The sequence below is a fragment of the Hylobates moloch genome, unplaced genomic scaffold (genome assembly GCF_009828535.3).
Source record: "Hylobates moloch isolate HMO894 unplaced genomic scaffold, HMol_V3 SCAFFOLD_353, whole genome shotgun sequence".
Taxonomy (NCBI): domain Eukaryota; kingdom Metazoa; phylum Chordata; class Mammalia; order Primates; family Hylobatidae; genus Hylobates; species Hylobates moloch.
The window spans coordinates 13,143-30,023 of NW_026652628.1; the positions used below are offsets into that span (position 1 = coordinate 13,143).

Consider the following 16,881-nt stretch of genomic DNA (forward strand, 5'->3'; position numbering starts at 1 on the left):
TCCTAAATACCTACATTTTGAAAATTTTAGCTAGTTTCTCAAATCTGTGGAACAGAGTTCCTCTTAGTGTGTGTATGTGATGGAGTATGGGAGAGAGACACACCCAACCTGAAGTCAGTATGTGAGCCTTGGGTGTTGTGTCTGATACCCACAGATGTTTTTCGGCAGCTTTCAAAGTGTGGGGGTTATTTGGCTTTCAGTAAGACAATTTGCAGCTCTTTTTTTTTTTTTTTTTAAATTTAATTTTATTATTATTGTACTTTAAGTTTTAGGGTACATGTGCACAATGTGCAGGTTTGTTACATATGTATACATGTGCCATGTTGGTATGCTGCACCCATTAACTCATCATTTAATATTAGGTATATCTCGTAATGCTATCCCTCCCCCCTCCCCCCTCCCCCCACCCCACAACAGTCCCTGGAGTGTGATGTTCCCCTTCCTCTGTCCATGTGTTCTCATTGTTCAATTCCCACCTATGAGTGAGAACATGCGGTGTTTGGTTTTTTGTCCTTGCGATAGTTTACTGAGAATGATGATTTCCAGTTTCATCCATGTCCCTACAAAGGACATGAACTCATCATTTTTTATGGCTGCATAGTATTCCATGGTGTATATGTGCCACGTTTTCTTAATCCAGTCTATCATTGATGGACATTTGGGTTGGTTCCAAGTCTTTGCTATTGTGAATACTGCCGCAATAAACATACACGTGCATGTGTCTTTATAGCAGCATGATTTATAGTCCTTTGGGTATATACCCAGTAATGAGATGGCTGGGTCAAATGGTATTTCTAGTTCTAGATCCCTGAGGAATCGCCACACTGACTTCCACAATGGTTGAACTAGTTTACAGTCCCACCAGCAGTGTAAAAGTGTTCCTATTTCTCCACATCCTCTCCAGTACCTGTTGTTTCCTGACTTTTTAATGATGGCCATTCTAACTGGTGTGAGATGGTATCTCATTGTGGTTTTGATTTGCATTTCTGTGATGGCCAGTGATGATGAGCACTTTTTCATGTGTTTTTTGGCTGCATAAATGTCTCCTTTTGAGAAGTGTCTGTTCATGTCGTTCGCCCACTTTTTGATGGGGTTGTTTGTTTTTTTCTTGTAAATTTGTTTGAGTTCATTGTAGATTCTGGATATTAGCCCTTTGTCAGATGAGTAGGTTGTGAAAATTTTCTCCCATTCTGTAGGTTACCTGTTCACTCTGATGGTAGTTTCTTTTGCTGTGCAGAAGCTCTTTAGTTTAATTAGATCCCATTTGTCAATGTTGGCTTTTGTTGCCATTGCTTTTGGTGTTGTAGACATGAAGTCCTTGCCCATGCCTGTGTCCTGAATGGTAATGCCTAGGTTTTCTTTTAGGGTTTTTATGGTTTTAGGTCTAACATAATAAGTCGTTAATCCATCTTGAATTAATTTTTATATAAGGTGTAAGGAAGGGATCCAGTTTCACCTTTCTACATATGGCTAGCCAGTTTTCCCAGCACCATTTATTAAATAGGGAATCCTTTCCCCATTGCTTGTTTTTGTCAGGTTTGTCAAAGATCAGATAGGGCCTGACCCTGTTCTTTAATGTAACGACGCTTGCAAAATATCTGCCGGTATGGCGTTTCGAGGTTTTACATTTTTATATTAAAAAAAGAGAAGTCAGATGGTTTTTTGGAATATGGTGGCCCTCTGTATCCATCGGTTCCACATGTGTGGTGTCAACCAACTATGTATTGAAAATAAAATTGCATCCTTACAAATATGCAGACTTTTTTTCCTTGTCATTGTTCCCTAGACAACACAGTGTAACAACTATTTACTAGCATTTACATTGTATTAGGTACTATGAGTAATCCTGGAGTTGCTGTAAAACTTAAATGTAAAACTTTAAATGAGGATGATTTAAAATATGGAGGAGGATGTGCATAGGTTATATGCAAATACTCTCCTATTTTATATTAGGGACTTGAGCATCCACGGATTTTGGTATCCGTGGGGGTCCTGGACCCAACCTGCCATGGATACACAGGGACGACTGTATTTGGCATAGAGGCCTTTCTAGTGCACTTACCAAGGACAGCCACAGCAGGCTGTGATCGCTGAGACGAGTGTGAGTTCAGTGAGGGCAGAGTTTTGTTCTGGTTCTCAGCTGTGTCCCAGCACCTGGGATTGTCCCTGGCACATGGTAGATGCTTAGAAAAGATTTGATGAGAGGGTGACCATACGTGAGGGGAAATTTTCCTCAGTATCAAAACATGTTGAAACTCACACGCTTCCAAGATGACGTATTCTCAGGTCTCCTGTCGTTGCCGTTCTCTGCCTTATGTGATGGTGTTCTGTCTTACCAGAGGCTGTGGCCCTGAGGGAGATCACGTCTACCTGCAGCTGCACCATCTACCTCCAGAGCAGCTGGCCACGCGCCTGCCCGGCATTTCAGAGACAGCCGTGATCTTCGCTGGCGTGGACGTCACGAAGGAGCCAATCCCTGTCCTCCCCACCGTGCATTATAACATGGATGGCATTCCCACCAGCTACAAGGGGCAGGTGATGGTGCTGGCTCTTCTCCCACAGCTGGAAAGAAGGCTGGGACGACGGGGCCCACCTCGCAGTTGTCTCTTTAGATCTTAGAGGAAAAGACAGTTGTTTTCTTCAAGAAAGTACTGTATTGTTTTCTAGATCGCACTTTAAATTTCTATTACTGGAGGATGGAGGGGGGCTTAGTAATTTATTCCTCCTTAGTAAACTGTCATAGATGCATCATTTGCAGCTTTTTCCATTTTATAATTACTTTCCTATATGATCTTGTGTTATTTCTAATGATGTTATACATCGAGGGATCTTTATAATTCCTATTTCTAATGATCTTGTACATTGAGGGATCTTTATAATTCATACCTTTGAGTGGTTTGCGGTTCACACAGAGCTTGTCAATCACTTAGCCTCCTTGTTGGGCGAGGTGGGTGGAAGCTGTGACTTTCCCTGCATAGATGAAGAGGTGAACGGGGGTAGAAGAGTCTGGAACATCAGTCTCCCCTGCTGATGTTCCTCCACCTGCCGTGCTCCTGGGTCCGAGCCGGAGCACAGGTGGTGCGGGCCTCGGGAACATGGGACACGGGGGACAGTCGCAGATGCTGACATTGGAGGTCCTCTGACCTGCTTGTAACAGCAGGTGCTCAGGGGCAGAGGGGAAACTGGGGGATACATTCGGAAGTTTCCCTCTGAAGAAGAGTAGCTATGGTCCTTATTTCCTTCTCAGATACGGTCTTTACTTCCCTCTCTTTGTTTATTGGAGATGGAGACTCGCTCTGTCGCTCAGGCTGGAGTGCAATGGCGCAATCTCGGCTCACTGCAACCTCCGCCTCCCAGATTCAAGCGATTCTTCTGCCTCAGCCTCCCAAGTAGCTGGGATTACAGGCACCCGCCATCATGCCTGGCTAATTTTTGTACTTTCAGTTGAAACGGGGTTTCACCATGTTAGCCAGACAGGTCTTGAACCCCTGAACTCAGGTGATCCACCCGCCTCAGCCTCCCAAAGTGCTGGGATTACAGACGTGAGCCACCACGCCCGGCCTACTTCCCTCTCTTTCTCTGACCCGTAGCACAGACACCCTGTTGAGGGAGGTGGGCTTGTGGAGGAATGGGCACCTTGACATTTCACCTGAAATCTTCCTTTCCACAGGTCCTGAGGCATGTGAATGGCCAGGATCAGATTGTGCCCGGCCTGTACACCTGTGGGGAGGCCGCCTGTGCCTCGGTACATGGTGCCAGCCGCCTCGGGGCAAACTCGCTGTTGGACCTGGTTGTCTGGTCAGGCATGTGCCCTGAGCATCGAAGAGTCATGCAGGCCTGGTAAGTGTTTTCTTCAGGAGCCAGACTATTTGAGAAGGGCAGGAGGTTAGTCTTCTTTCTTTTTTTTGAGACAGGGTCAGCCCAGGCTGGAGTGCAGTGGCACAGTCATAGCAGCCTCAACCTCCCGAGCTCAGGCAGTCCTCAACACCTCAACCTTCAGAGCCCGAAGTAGCTGGGACTGCAGATATGCACCACCACACCTGGCTAATTTAAAAAAAATTTTTTTGTAGAGACAGGGTCTCACAATATTGCCCAGGCTGGTCTTGAACTCCTAGACTCAAACAGTCCTTCTGCCTCAGCTTCCCAAACTGTTGGGATTACAGGCATGAGCCACTGCACCCAGCCGGTTACAAAGCCTCGATTTGTTACTGGAAATTTGCTTAGTGATCATATAGAGGTAGTCTGGCTTTTTTCCCCAGAAGTGATTAAACTGAGAAATCCAGAGATTATATGCTGGTAATGTTGAGACTAGATAGAGGCTGGTTGGGGATCTTAACAGTTAAGGTGACATTTTTGGGGTTACATTTTTTTTTTTAATTATTTTGCAGTCATTATTTTCTGCTTAGAAAAAGCACTATTAGGAAGTTGTTATTTGTAGGGGAATTTCATTACATATTACTTGCCTGATAAAAATCACTTATTTGCAATGAAATATTTAAAATAGTTAGCATGAATGAATATGTAACTTCTTGGTACTTAGAAAAATAATTTAGGGCATTCTAAAAACAAAGTACAACTAACCTCTATTAGAGGAGAAGGGCTGACTTAGAGTGAACAGGATTCCCACCCTCTACGGACAGATTGGATTTCACTTGCTGGTTTTCTTTTCATGATAGTGTCAAGTAACGTGCAGGAGAAGAAATACCATGTGTGGGAGTGTGAGTCTTACGTGCACTAAGAACAGGACAGTTAGCATCACTCCCACCTCCAGAGATGTTCACGGTGGTTATCCAGCCTCGTGTGCTCAGAACTGTGTGAGGTGGATGAGGCACTGGTGGATGTTTGTGTGGCAAGGATGGTGGGACCCCAGGCCCACGTTCTTCCCGTTACGTTTCTCTGGTGTTAACTGTTTAGCATGATTTCTGCTGTTTTTATAGAACAGGTGCTTTTTGCTCTGTTGAAAAGAGCAAATAAAAGTGAAATAAAGACTAGCACTGCCATAACTTATAAACATGCGCCCTTTTATATCTGTAGTTAGAAAGGTACAGATAGTATTAAAAGGGTAGCTTACTTCAGACACTCCGTCTCTGTGGATCTGACCACAGCCCAGGAGGCCAGCACACGCAGAGCTGGCGTCTTATCCCAAGCCATTGCTGATCATCGGTGAAGGCGGAGTTCAGGTCCGTCGTTCTTGACGCCACAGGTTGTGCTTGTCTCATTCCATAGCCCTGCACTTTGCAGCAGTGAGGACTGATACCACTTCTCTCAGAGCAATGTAGAAATTTTGAGCTTCTCTTTCTTTGAAAATGCAGAAAAGAACATTTTGTAAGAATACCCTATACTTTACATCTGAGAAACCGCTCACACATGCAGCATCTCACGCAGGATGCTGTGGAGTCAGACTCAAAAGGCTGCACACCTGTGGTTCTGTTGATACGACATTCTGGAAAAGGCATATCTAGGGAAGAAAAGGGATTGGTGGTTGCCAGAAGCTGTTTCCTGATTGTGCTGAGACTTACAGACACAGCTCTGTGTGTGTCAAAATTTGAAAAACCCTACATTAAAGATGATGAGTTTATTTTACTGTATCTTTAAGCTTTAATTTTTAAAAATGAAAAGGAAAGAAAAAATGCTTGTAGCATCCCTACTTCTCCCCCACGCCCCCCCCCCCAAAAAAATACATATATATATATATTTTTAGACATAGTCTGTCGCCCAGGCTGGAGCGCAGTGGTACGATCAGGTGCACGCCACCACATCTGGCTAATTTTTAAAAATGTTTTCTAGGGACAGGGTCTCCCTGTGTTGCCCAGGATGGTCTTGAACTCCTGACCTCAAGTGATCCTCCTGTCTCAGCCTCCCAAAGTGGTTACATGCATCTATACATGTGTTGAAATTGGTAGAACTGAGGCTGGGTGCAGTGGCTCGCGCCTATAATCCCACCACTTTGGGAGGCCGAGGCAGGCAGATTGCTTGAGCTCAGGAGTTCAAGACCAGCTTGGGCAAGGTGGTGAAACCCCGTCTCTACCAAAAATACAAAAATTAGCTGGGTATGGTGGCTCACACTTGGGTAGTCCCAGCTACTTGGGAGGCTGAGGTGGGAGGATTGCTGGAGCCTGGAAGGCGGAGGTTGCAGTGAGCCGAGATCACACCACGGCACTCCAGCCTGGGCAACAGAGGGAAGAGACATTGTCTGAAAAAAAAGAAAAGAAAAAATAAATTGTAGAACTGTCCACCAAAAGAAAAAAGTCAATTTTAATGAATGATCAATTTTTAAAGCATTATAAACAAAAGGAAAAGAAACCAGCTAGCCTAGAAACATTTGAGCAGACCCTCAAGAGACCCACAGCCTGGGCCCGGGGAGATGCGGTGCAGACCCTCAGGAGACCCACGGCCCGGGCCCGGGGAGAGGCGGTGCAGACCCTCGAGACTCACGGCCTGGGCCTGGGGAGAGGCGGTGCAGACCCTCAGGAGTCCCACGGCCTGGGCCCAGGGACAGGCGGTGCAGACCCTCAAGAGACCCACGGCCTGGGCCCGGGGACAGGCGGTGCAGACCCTCAAGAGACCCACGGCCTGGGCCCAGGGACAGGCGGTGCAGACCCTCAGGAGACCCACGGCCTGGGCCCGGGGAGAGGCGGTGCAGACCCTCAAGAGACCCACGGCCTGGGCCCGGGGAGAGGCGGTGCAGACCCTCAAGAGACCCACGGCCTGGGCCCGGGGAGAGGCGGTGCAGACCCTCAGGAGACCCACGGCCTGGGCCCGGGGAGAGGCGGTGCAGACCCTCAGGAGTCCCACAGCCTGGGCCTGGGGAGAGGCAGTGGGCAGGGCAGGGCCTGTTTGACTCCTGCATTTCATACCTCCTACCTCCTGCATGTGTTACCTATTGAAGAAAATGTATATATAATGTTATAAAAAGAAAAACTTTACAACTTTTTTCAAGACATCTTGGAAACACAAGAGTTGCAAATCTTGGCCGTGCGCAGTGGCTCACACGTGATCCCAGCACTTTGGGAGGCCGAGGCAGGTGGCTCACCTGAGGTCAGGAGTTTGAGACCAGCCTGGCCAACATGGTGAAACCCCACCTCTACTGAAAATACAAAAATTAGCCAGGTATGGTGGCGTACTCCTGTAGTCCCAGCTACTCCGGAGTCTGAGGCAGGAGGATTGCTTGAACCAGGAGGTGGAGGTTGCAGTGAGCCAAGATGGTGCCACTGCACTCCAGCCTGGGCTACAGCGCAAAATTCCATCTCAAAAAAAAAAAAAGAACTGCAAATCTTGAAGTATAGGTGAGAGCACACAACACTCCAAGTGAGCAGGTGACTTTCAAGCACACAGCAGCCACCTTCCTCCCCCTGATGCAAAGGACAATGGGGTGGCCGGCCCCTTGGGACTACCATCTGGAAGGTCTTTTCTTCCCCTTAGTGGAGTGACATTTATATACACTTAATATATATAAATTTGTATACATTATTTTTTTTTTTTTTGTAAGACAGGGTCTTGCTCTGTTGCCCAGGCAGGAGTGCAGTGGCGCAATGTTGGCTCACTGTAACCTCCACCTTTCGGGTTCAAGCAGTTCTCATGCCAGATAATTTTTGTGTTTTTAGTAGAAATGAGGTTTTGCCACATTGGCCAGGCTGCTCTTGAACTCCTGACCTCAAGTGCTCCACCTACCTCGGCCTCCTACAGTGCTGGGATTACAGGCGTGAGCCACCACACCCGGCCTACATTTCATTTTTTAATTTTAAAGATGATTTCTAGTTTATTCACTCTAAGATTACTTAATGGATATCTACTGTGTGCCAACAGTTTTGCGTTTCATGTCTGTTCTTTAAAATTGTCCCAACTCAACAGATGGCCTCAGATGTAGGGTGGGCTGGCAGTGTGTTAGCTCAGGAGACTTACAGAGTTTCCAGGCTCCTTGAGCGGCTGTGCTACATATTTGTGTGTCATTCTAAATCCATTTGGTTTTTTAAAACGTTTTTCGAAAGTTAAATTCTGGCGTTTTTTGTTGGTGTTTTAGGAGATAAAGTCCCTCCAGTTAAACCAAATGCTGGGGAAGAATCTGTCATGAATCTTGACAAATTGAGATTTGCTGATGGAAGCATAAGAACATTGGAACTGCGACTCAGCATGCAGAAGGTAAGAGCCTGGACTCGCTCTGGGGTGAGCAGGCGTGCTGCATACCTGGCCCTGCACTGGTTTTGTTTTTTTAAAAATAGATTTAGGGGGATGCAGGTGCAGTTTTGTGTGGATGTTTTTACTGTGATATGGTGGAGTCTGGGCTTTTCATGTACCCGTCACGCAAGTCGTGTGTGTTGTACCCAGCAGGTAATTGCTCATCCCCCCCGCCGCTTTTTGGAGCCCCCAGTCTCTATTAGTCCACTCTGTGTGTCCAGGTATACTCACCGTTCAGCGCCCACTTCCAGTGAGAATGTGTGACACTTGACCTTCTGAGTCACTTCACTTAGGATAGTGAACTCCCGTTCCATCCGTGTGGCTGCAGAAGACATGATTGCGTTCTTTTTTCGTGGCTGAGTAGTATTTCATGGTATATATGTACCACATTTTCTTCATCCGGTCATCCGTTGTTGGACAATTAGGTTGATTCCATGACTTTGCTATTGTGACTAGTGCTGTGATAAACATATGAGGCTGCACCAGTATCTGGAGGAAACAGCAGCAGGATGTGCTCCTCACTGTACCAAGAATATGGAAGAGACCAGAAGTGCACTTCTGTTCCACATAGAAGGTCAGCAGGCTAGGGCAGAATTAGTGACTGCTTAGCATCCAGGACAGCCTTCTGCGGTTCACTCGTGTGTGCTTGGGCATGACCTCCGTGCCCTGACCATCGCTGGCTGTCATTGATGAGTCACAGCGTGGAGGAAAGGGAGCCACAGGACCGCCGTAGAAGCTCAGTCCCCAGCAGGGCAGCTTTCTCAGAGGTTTCCTGGAGTTCAACACAACACTGGTGCTTACATCTCAGGCCCAGATATTGATCATGTCATCATGCCTGGCTTCCAGCAGCTCGGAAATGTCTTTAAGCTGGACCTGTTGCTGCCCCTAAATATACTCAGAAGAGAGGGAGAGTGGGCGGCGGGTGGAAAGTGATCTGTGCGGCCTGTGCTGCTGGGAGTCGGTCCAGTAGGACCGTCTGTGATGATGGAAATGTTGAGTGTTTGCCGTCCAGTATGGCAGCCATTAGCCACAGGGGGCTGTGGAGAACCTGATATATAGTCAGTCTAAGAAACTGAATTCTTCTAATAACAAGGACTCGTGTCCAAGAATGAGATCTCTTGTCTACTATTTGCAAGAATTTCTGCGTATTTTCTAAAAAGAAGTCCATTGCTTTAGTCGTATTCTGAAAGGCATTTGGTGTTAGACACAAGAGAACAGGTTCGCTGCTGACATTTTCAGAGGCCTGTGCCCTTCAGTCTTCAAGTGAGGCTGGGCTTGAGGGAGGCTTTGTGGAAAGGTGAGAACAGCGTGACTAAGGCACAGAAGGCTGAGTGATGCCCTGCAGTGCTTTTGTAGGGTTGGAGGCCAGCTGGGAAAGAAGGAAGCATTGCATTAGAGAATGGGAACATGCCTTAGGATATAGAAATGGCAAATCTGAGATAGTTTGAAGTGAGAATACTAGAAGTGTTCCCACCAAACAAGGTGTGTCTTGGTGCCTGCTGTATCCCAGGCTCCATGAGGTGCTGGAGTCAGCACTAAACAAACAGAGCTTCCTATGCTTGTGGAAATGCGTTTCGTTGGGGAAGGGATTTTTCTGCTGACTCTGGCTATTAATAGTAACAATCAAAAAAAGAAATGAGATACATTGTTGGAAACAGGCCCCCAAATGTGGCCATAAACTGGCCCCCAAACTGGCCCTAAACAAAATCTCTGCAGCATGTGACATGCTCATAATGGCCATGACGCCCACGCCAGAAGGTTGTGGGTTTACCTTAATGAGGGCAAGGAACACCTGGCCCACCCAGAGCGGAAAACCTCTTAAGGCAATCTTAAACCACAAACAATAGCATGAGCGATCTGTGCCTTAAGGACATGCTCCTGCTTCCCTTTATTTCCCATAAGGAATACTTTTAGTAAGTCTTATCACTGTCTTGCTGTCAGTAAATACGTGGGTAAATCTCTGTTCGAGGCTCTCAGCTCTGAAGGCTGTGAGACCCCGATTTCCCACTCCACACTCTATATTTCTGTGTGTGTGTCTTTAATTCCTCTACTGCCGCTGGGTTAGGGTTTCCACGACCCAGCTGGTTTCGGCAGTAAGTATTGAAAAGGAATAGATACAGTTGACATTATTTACAGATAAAATTTCCAAAAAATTTCCAGAGAATAAACTGAAAAACTAACAGAAACAAAACAAGAATGTAGTAAGGTATCTGGATAAGAGATTTGTATCTAAAAATCAGTAGCTTTGCAATGTGCCAGCAGTAGTCTGCTCAGACATCAGTAAATATCTCATTCACATTTCAAACAAAAAATTTAAAATGCCTTGAAATACTGTAGCCAGAAATATGAAAAAGATATGAAAACGTGGCTGCTAAAGGACATGAAAGAATCTAATACTAGATTCTGAGATGCAGTTTTTTTCATTTGTTCTTCCTGAAAAACCATTAGGTTGATGTGCATTACAGTGTTACAATTATGTATGAGTCTCAGGAAAATCAGATGAAATGTCCAAATTAAACCATGAAGGTGCATTGGTAGAGGAAGAGACAGGGTCAGTGGAGCAAAGCACAGATAGAGGGAGAAGCAAGGAGGAGGAGCGATCACGGAGGTGGTACCTGTCTGTCCCACAGGAAGCAAAAGCTGACACCCAGTTCCCAGCATACCTACAGTAAACTTCACGTCCACTGCATAGCACATTTCTCACCACAGTAAAACTATGAAGGAACTCAGTGTACAAGGAGCTTCTACAAAATAGGCAAAAGACAGTAGCCAGATGGGCCAAGGGCCCCAGACACCCACGCCCCTCCCTCTCCTTGAAGACCTTCCGCTCCAACCCCACCATCAGCAGGGCTCTGCTCAGCTCCTCCTAGTGTGTATCACCACAGGGCTGCTGGCTCATGTCACGTTGACCACCAGACCCCACGTCAGGAGTCCCACCAGGGGTGTGGGGAGGCAGCCCTGCCTGGTTGGCCGCGGAGCCGTATGGAACATGGTGCCTCACAGGCAGTCTGCTTGGAGTCCTGGACCCCGGCTGTATCCCGCTGGAAAGGATGTGTGTGGGTCTAAGATATGTATGTAATAGAAACATTTATTTATTCAGAAGCTTTAGTCAAAACTTCATTTTTAAGTTCAGAGTAATAAAGTCTAAATTTCCTGATTTTTCTGTTTAATTTACATAACAAATAAAATGAAATACAAAACAACAGGTCTACAAGTTAAGCAGTTCTTGGTATGGCTGCTTCTATGGATTAAAAGTTTACAAATATTTTGTGCCACAGTCAATGCAAAATCATGCTGCCGTGTTCCGTGTGGGAAGCGTGTTGCAAGAAGGTTGTGGGAAAATCAGCAAGCTCCACAGAGACCTGAAGCACCTGAAGACGTTCGACCGGGGTGAGCAGACAGCAGGCTCCGTGCACACTGTTGGGCCCTGCCTTCTGCAGGATGGGCTGGTGTCTGTCCCGTCAGTGCTGACTTAGTTCCATGCTTGCTGTCTGGATGGGTCCTGGCCCTCAGCTATAAAGCCACTACCAGTGACTCCACAGACTAGCAGGCCCAGGCTGACAGCTCGGAGGGCCCATGTGACTGGGTCCTGCCTGCCCCTGATGGAACTTTTTGTGTCCCTAGGAATGGTCTGGAACACGGACCTGGTGGAGACCCTGGAGTTGCAGAACCTGATGCTGTGTGCGCCGCAGACCATCAGTGGAGCAGAGGCGTGGAAGGAGTCACGGGGCGCGCACGCCAGGGAAGACTACAAGGTGCGCCTTCTCACCACACCCACCTGCACCTGCCTTTTCCTCCCACCTGGTGGGACTCAGCCCCACCCCTGCATTTTCTCTGCATTTTATTTCGTTTCCCCAAAAGTAAATCCAAAAAATGCTTTTTTCCCCCTGGTAACTTTGATCCCTGGGTTCTCACCATCTTCTGGATCACTGCAACCTTTCCTTGCTTTGGGTCAGCGTCCACTGATGCCAGCAGTGGCATCTCCAAGCCAGTGTGATTTGCTGTTAGAAGGCCAAGGTTAGAAGTGCAGCCAGGGGCCGGGCGCGGTGGCTCACGCTTGTAATCCCAGCACTTTGGGAGGCCGAGGCGGGCGGATCATGACGTCAGGAGATCGACACCACAGTCTCTACTACAAACCCCGTCTCTACTAAAAATACAAAAAAATTAGTCGGGCGCCTGTAGCCCCAGCTACTCGGAGAGGCTGAGGCAGAAGAATGGCGTGAACCGGGAGGCAGAGCTTGCAGTGAGCCGAGATCGCGGCACTGCACTCCAGCCTGGGCTGGAGTGCGAGCGAGACTCTGTCTCAAAAAAAAAAAAAAGTGCAGCCAGAGTGTCATGACCAGGAAATAAATGCCAGTTTATTAAATAATGAGTAAGTCACCATTTCAAACCTGCCCTGTGGAGGAAATGCCAGTTTATTAAGTAACGAGTAAGCCACCGTTTCAGACCTGCCCTGTGGTTTGGAAAAGGTATTATAGAGCCTGCCCTTTGGTCACTTGTTCTTCAGATGAACTGGTTTTTGTGCAGAGCACACATGTTGGATTCTGCCTGGTAAGAGTTTTTCACATATGATAGCAAAAAACCACAGAAAGGGAACCTTGGGGTGCAAATGCAAGTTCAGGATAAACCACATCAGCAAAAGGACAAAGGCTCCACAAGGCAGGCACACAGGCTGGTTCAGGACTGTGTGTGGGCAGCTGGTGGCAGCCTTTCCAGTCAGCTGAACACGGTGAATGGGAAAATCATTTGTATTCACCATGAAATTTTACTGATTTACCCTCCACTAGAATATGCTGATGGCTGTGATCACTGCTCAGAACTTGCTCGTCTCATACATATTGAGAGTCTTTCCTGCAAAGTATATGAATCCGTGTTTGCCACAATACAGAATAATAAGCAATTTATTATTTTTATTTTTATTTTTTTGAGATGGAGTCTCACTGTCCCCCAGGCTGGAGTGCAGCGGCGCGATCTCAGCTCACTGCAACCTCTGCCTCCCGAGTTCAAGTGATTCTCCTGCCTCAGCCTCCCAAGTAGCTGGGATTACAGACGCATGCCACCATGCCTGGCTAATTTTGTATTTTCCGGAGAGACGGGGTTTCACCATGTTGGCCGAGCTGGTCTCGAACTCCTGACCTCAAGTGAACCACCCACCTTGGCCTCCCAAAGTGCTAGGATTACAGGCATGAGCCACTGTGCCTGGCCAGGAGCATAAATTGAGTTGGTGACAATGAGTTTTAATTAGAACAGAACCCAGGTGCAGTGGCTCCCACCTGTAATCCCAGCATTTGGGAGGCTGAGGCAGGCGGATCACTTGAGCCCCAGAGTTCTAGACCAGCCTGGGCAACATGGCGAAACCTGTCTCTACAAAAATTAAAAAATTAGCCAGGCGTGTTGGTACGTGCCTGAAGTACCAGCTGCTCAGGAGGCTGAGGCAAGATGATTGAGCCTGGGAAGTCAAGTCTCCGGCGAGCTGTGCTCACACCACTGCACTCCAGCCCAGGTGACATAGCGAGACCCTGTCTCAAAAGAAAACATTTCTTTAATAAAAACAGGCTGAAAGAAAGGATTGAGGTAGTTTCCTAGTGCATGGAGCAAAAAGACAAAGTATTTGATAAAGTCTTAGGTACATAAAGGATGTCTAAGGGAACACGCGGACATGGATTACTCTGGACTCGCTGCTGGCTGCACACCCCCTGGCCACCCATGTGTCCTCTGTGGGTTCTGAACCTGTTGATGGTGCCAACCTCCTGGGCTGAAGTGGAAATGGAATGAGTTCTAGGGCATCTGTCTCTTAGATCATTTTAATGTTTGCTGTGTTTTTTCTGTGTTGCTCTGTTAGAGTAATGAGAAATGTGATGGTGTTTCTGGCGTCAGGTGTGGATTAATGAGTGCGATCACTCCAAGCCCATCCAGGGGAAACAGAAGAAGCCCTTTGAGAAGCACTGGGGGAAGCACACCCTGTCCTATGTGGACGTCAGCACTGGGAAGGTCAGTGTGGAGCTCGTTCTCACCATAGCACAGCACCCACACGGCCCCACCCAGGTCTGCAGGCTGGCCTTGCTGATGGTGAACGGGGAGGAGCAGGCCAGATTTAAATCAACTCCTGACAGATTTGAGGCACCACTGAAAAAGGCACTCTGACGCGGTCAGGCTTCGGGCTGGAGACAGAATCCAGTGCCTGCAGGTGGTTCAGAGGAGCCTTAAGGAAGGGTTGCTCAGTGGTGTGGGCCAGATGGAAGTCCCTGGGCAGGAGCAAGTGTCCAAGGCCTGGTGGCAGGGGAGGAGATGATTGTGGACCTAGCGAGAAAGTCAGCATCTGTGGGGTGGGGACACAGACACTACCAGAAACCAGTCCCATGCCAAGGGAGCCCAGAAGAGACCCCTCCCCTCTCCTCCCATGGGCTGGGCCAACTGGAAGCGTCTGCAGGGGAGCTGAGGGGATGTGGTGCAGCCCTTAGCATCCCCTGGGCACTGAGCAAGCAGAGAAGGGCAGAAATTGAGGAGGGGAACCCCGTCTCTACTAAAAATACAAAAAAATTAGCCGGGCATAGTGGTGGGCGCCTGTAGTCCCAGCTACTCAGGAGGCTGAGGCAGGAGAATGGCATGAACCCAGGAGGCAGAGTTTGCAGTGAGCCGAGATGGCGCCACTGCACTCCAGCCTGGGCGACTGAGCGAGACTCTGTCTCTTTAAAAAAAAAAAAAAAAGGAATTGAGGAGGGGTTGGGGTAAGCAGCATCCTGGGAACAGCCAGCCGAGGGTGTGGTAGGGGGGTTGCAGCCTTGTTCCACACAAGCGCAGTTCACCCGTGTGGCATTTCCGCTGGGCATTGAGATTCAGAAATAATGAAGATAGAAAGCTTTTACCCTTAAGCTTTTCATAGCTTGTAAGAGATAGTCGTATAATCATTTAGCCGTGTCTGTGGAAGTTACCTTTGGACTCTCACTATCATCTAGTGTGTCTGTGATTCAGGCAGTAGGTCATTTTCAGGATTTATCATGAAGGCCATTTCCTGGTAGTGTATAGAAATCACACTTCACTCGCTTAGCACAAGTCTATTTTTAATGTTTCCGGGTTTGGGTTTTTTGTTTTGTTTTTGTTTGTCTGAGATAGAGTCTCATCTCTGTTGCCCAGGCTGAAATGTGGTGGCTCGATCTCGTCTCACTGCAGCCTCAACCTCCCGCCGGCTCAGGTGATCCTCCCACCTCAGCCTCCCGGGCACATGCCACCATGCCTGGCTAATTTTTGTATGTTTTGTAGAGACGGGGTTTTGCCACGTTGCCCAGGCTAGTCTTGAGCTCCTGAGCTCAGGTAATCTACCTGTCTTGGCCTCCCCAACAGGCATGAACAAACACGCCCAGCCAGTTTCAGTGATTTTTCAAGAAATACATACTCATTTTAGAAAGTACAAAGAGATTGAAATAAGAGCTCACTAACTTGAGATGACCCATTATGGTTTAAATTTCTTTGTATCTGTGCCTACCTTTTCCTGTGTGTGCATATTTAATACACGGCTTGAGTATTCCTTCTCTGAAATCCTTGGGACTAGAAGTGTTCTGGATTTCGGGCTTGTTCAGACTTTGGAATATTTGCATTACACTTACTGTCTGAGCATCCCTAATGGGAAGATCTGACTCCATAGCACATTTCTTTTGAATGTGATGTTGGTGCTCAGAAAGTTTCAGATTTGGGAGAATTTCAGATGTTTGGATTAGGGATGTTCAACCTATATAAATATTTACTTTGAAGTAGAAAAACTGGAAGTAGATAGTTTAAACGTCAAGTGTCTTGGTATAGACAAGGGTTCTCCCACTCTACATGACGGGAGCATTTTTGTAAAGCACTGAGAATCTGGTGCAGTGTCATTTTCGTTGCTCTGTTCCATCTGTGGATCTGCCGTCATTGACACTCCCCTGTTGCGCATGTAGATCATTTTTGAATTTGTTACTGGAAAATACTGCAGCAAATACCTTAAAGTTCACATGCCGTAAATCTACTTTTATTAAAATTTTTCAAAAGGAACACAAGAGATGGCTTTTTGTACATTTTTGTGCTTAACTTACCACTGACTTCTTTTCAAGGTCACTCTGGAATATAGACCCGTAATTGACAAAACTTTGAACGAGGCTGACTGTGCCACCGTCCCCCCAGCCATTCGCTCCTACTGATGAGACAAGATGCGGTGATGACAGAATCAGCCTTTGTAATTATGTATAATAGTTCATGCATGTGTCCATGTCATAACTGTCTTTATACGCTTCTGTACTCCGGGGAAGAAGGAGTACACTGAAGGGAGATTGGCACCCAGTGGCCGGGAGCTTGCCAGGAACCCAGTGGCTAGGGAGCATGGCACTTACCTTTGTCTCTTGCTTCATTCTTGTGACACGATAAAACTGGGCACAGCTCTTAAATAAAATATAAATGAACAAACTTTCTTTTATTTCCAAATCCATTTAAAATATTTTACTGTTGTGACTTTAGTCATATTTGTTGACCTAAATATCAAATGTAATTATCTTTGTATTCTGTCACATCAAAATCCAGATATTTTGTTACAGTTTCTTTTTTTTTTTGAGACAGGGTCGGTGCAGTGGTGCAGTCTCAGCTCACTGCAGCCTCAAACTCCCGGGCAGCTGAGGTGATCTTCCCGACTCATCCTTCTGAGTAGCTGGGGCTACAGGTGTGCACCACCACACCCAGCTCATT

At 47.1% G+C, this 16,881-nt stretch overlaps 1 pseudogene; it reads left to right on the forward strand.

The window, feature by feature from the left end:
• The window catches only part of LOC116464270 (succinate dehydrogenase [ubiquinone] flavoprotein subunit, mitochondrial-like), a 29,735-nt pseudogene extending 13,130 nt beyond the window's left edge, over nt 1–16,605 (forward strand).
• Nucleotides 16,606–16,881: the final 276 nt, after the last annotated feature.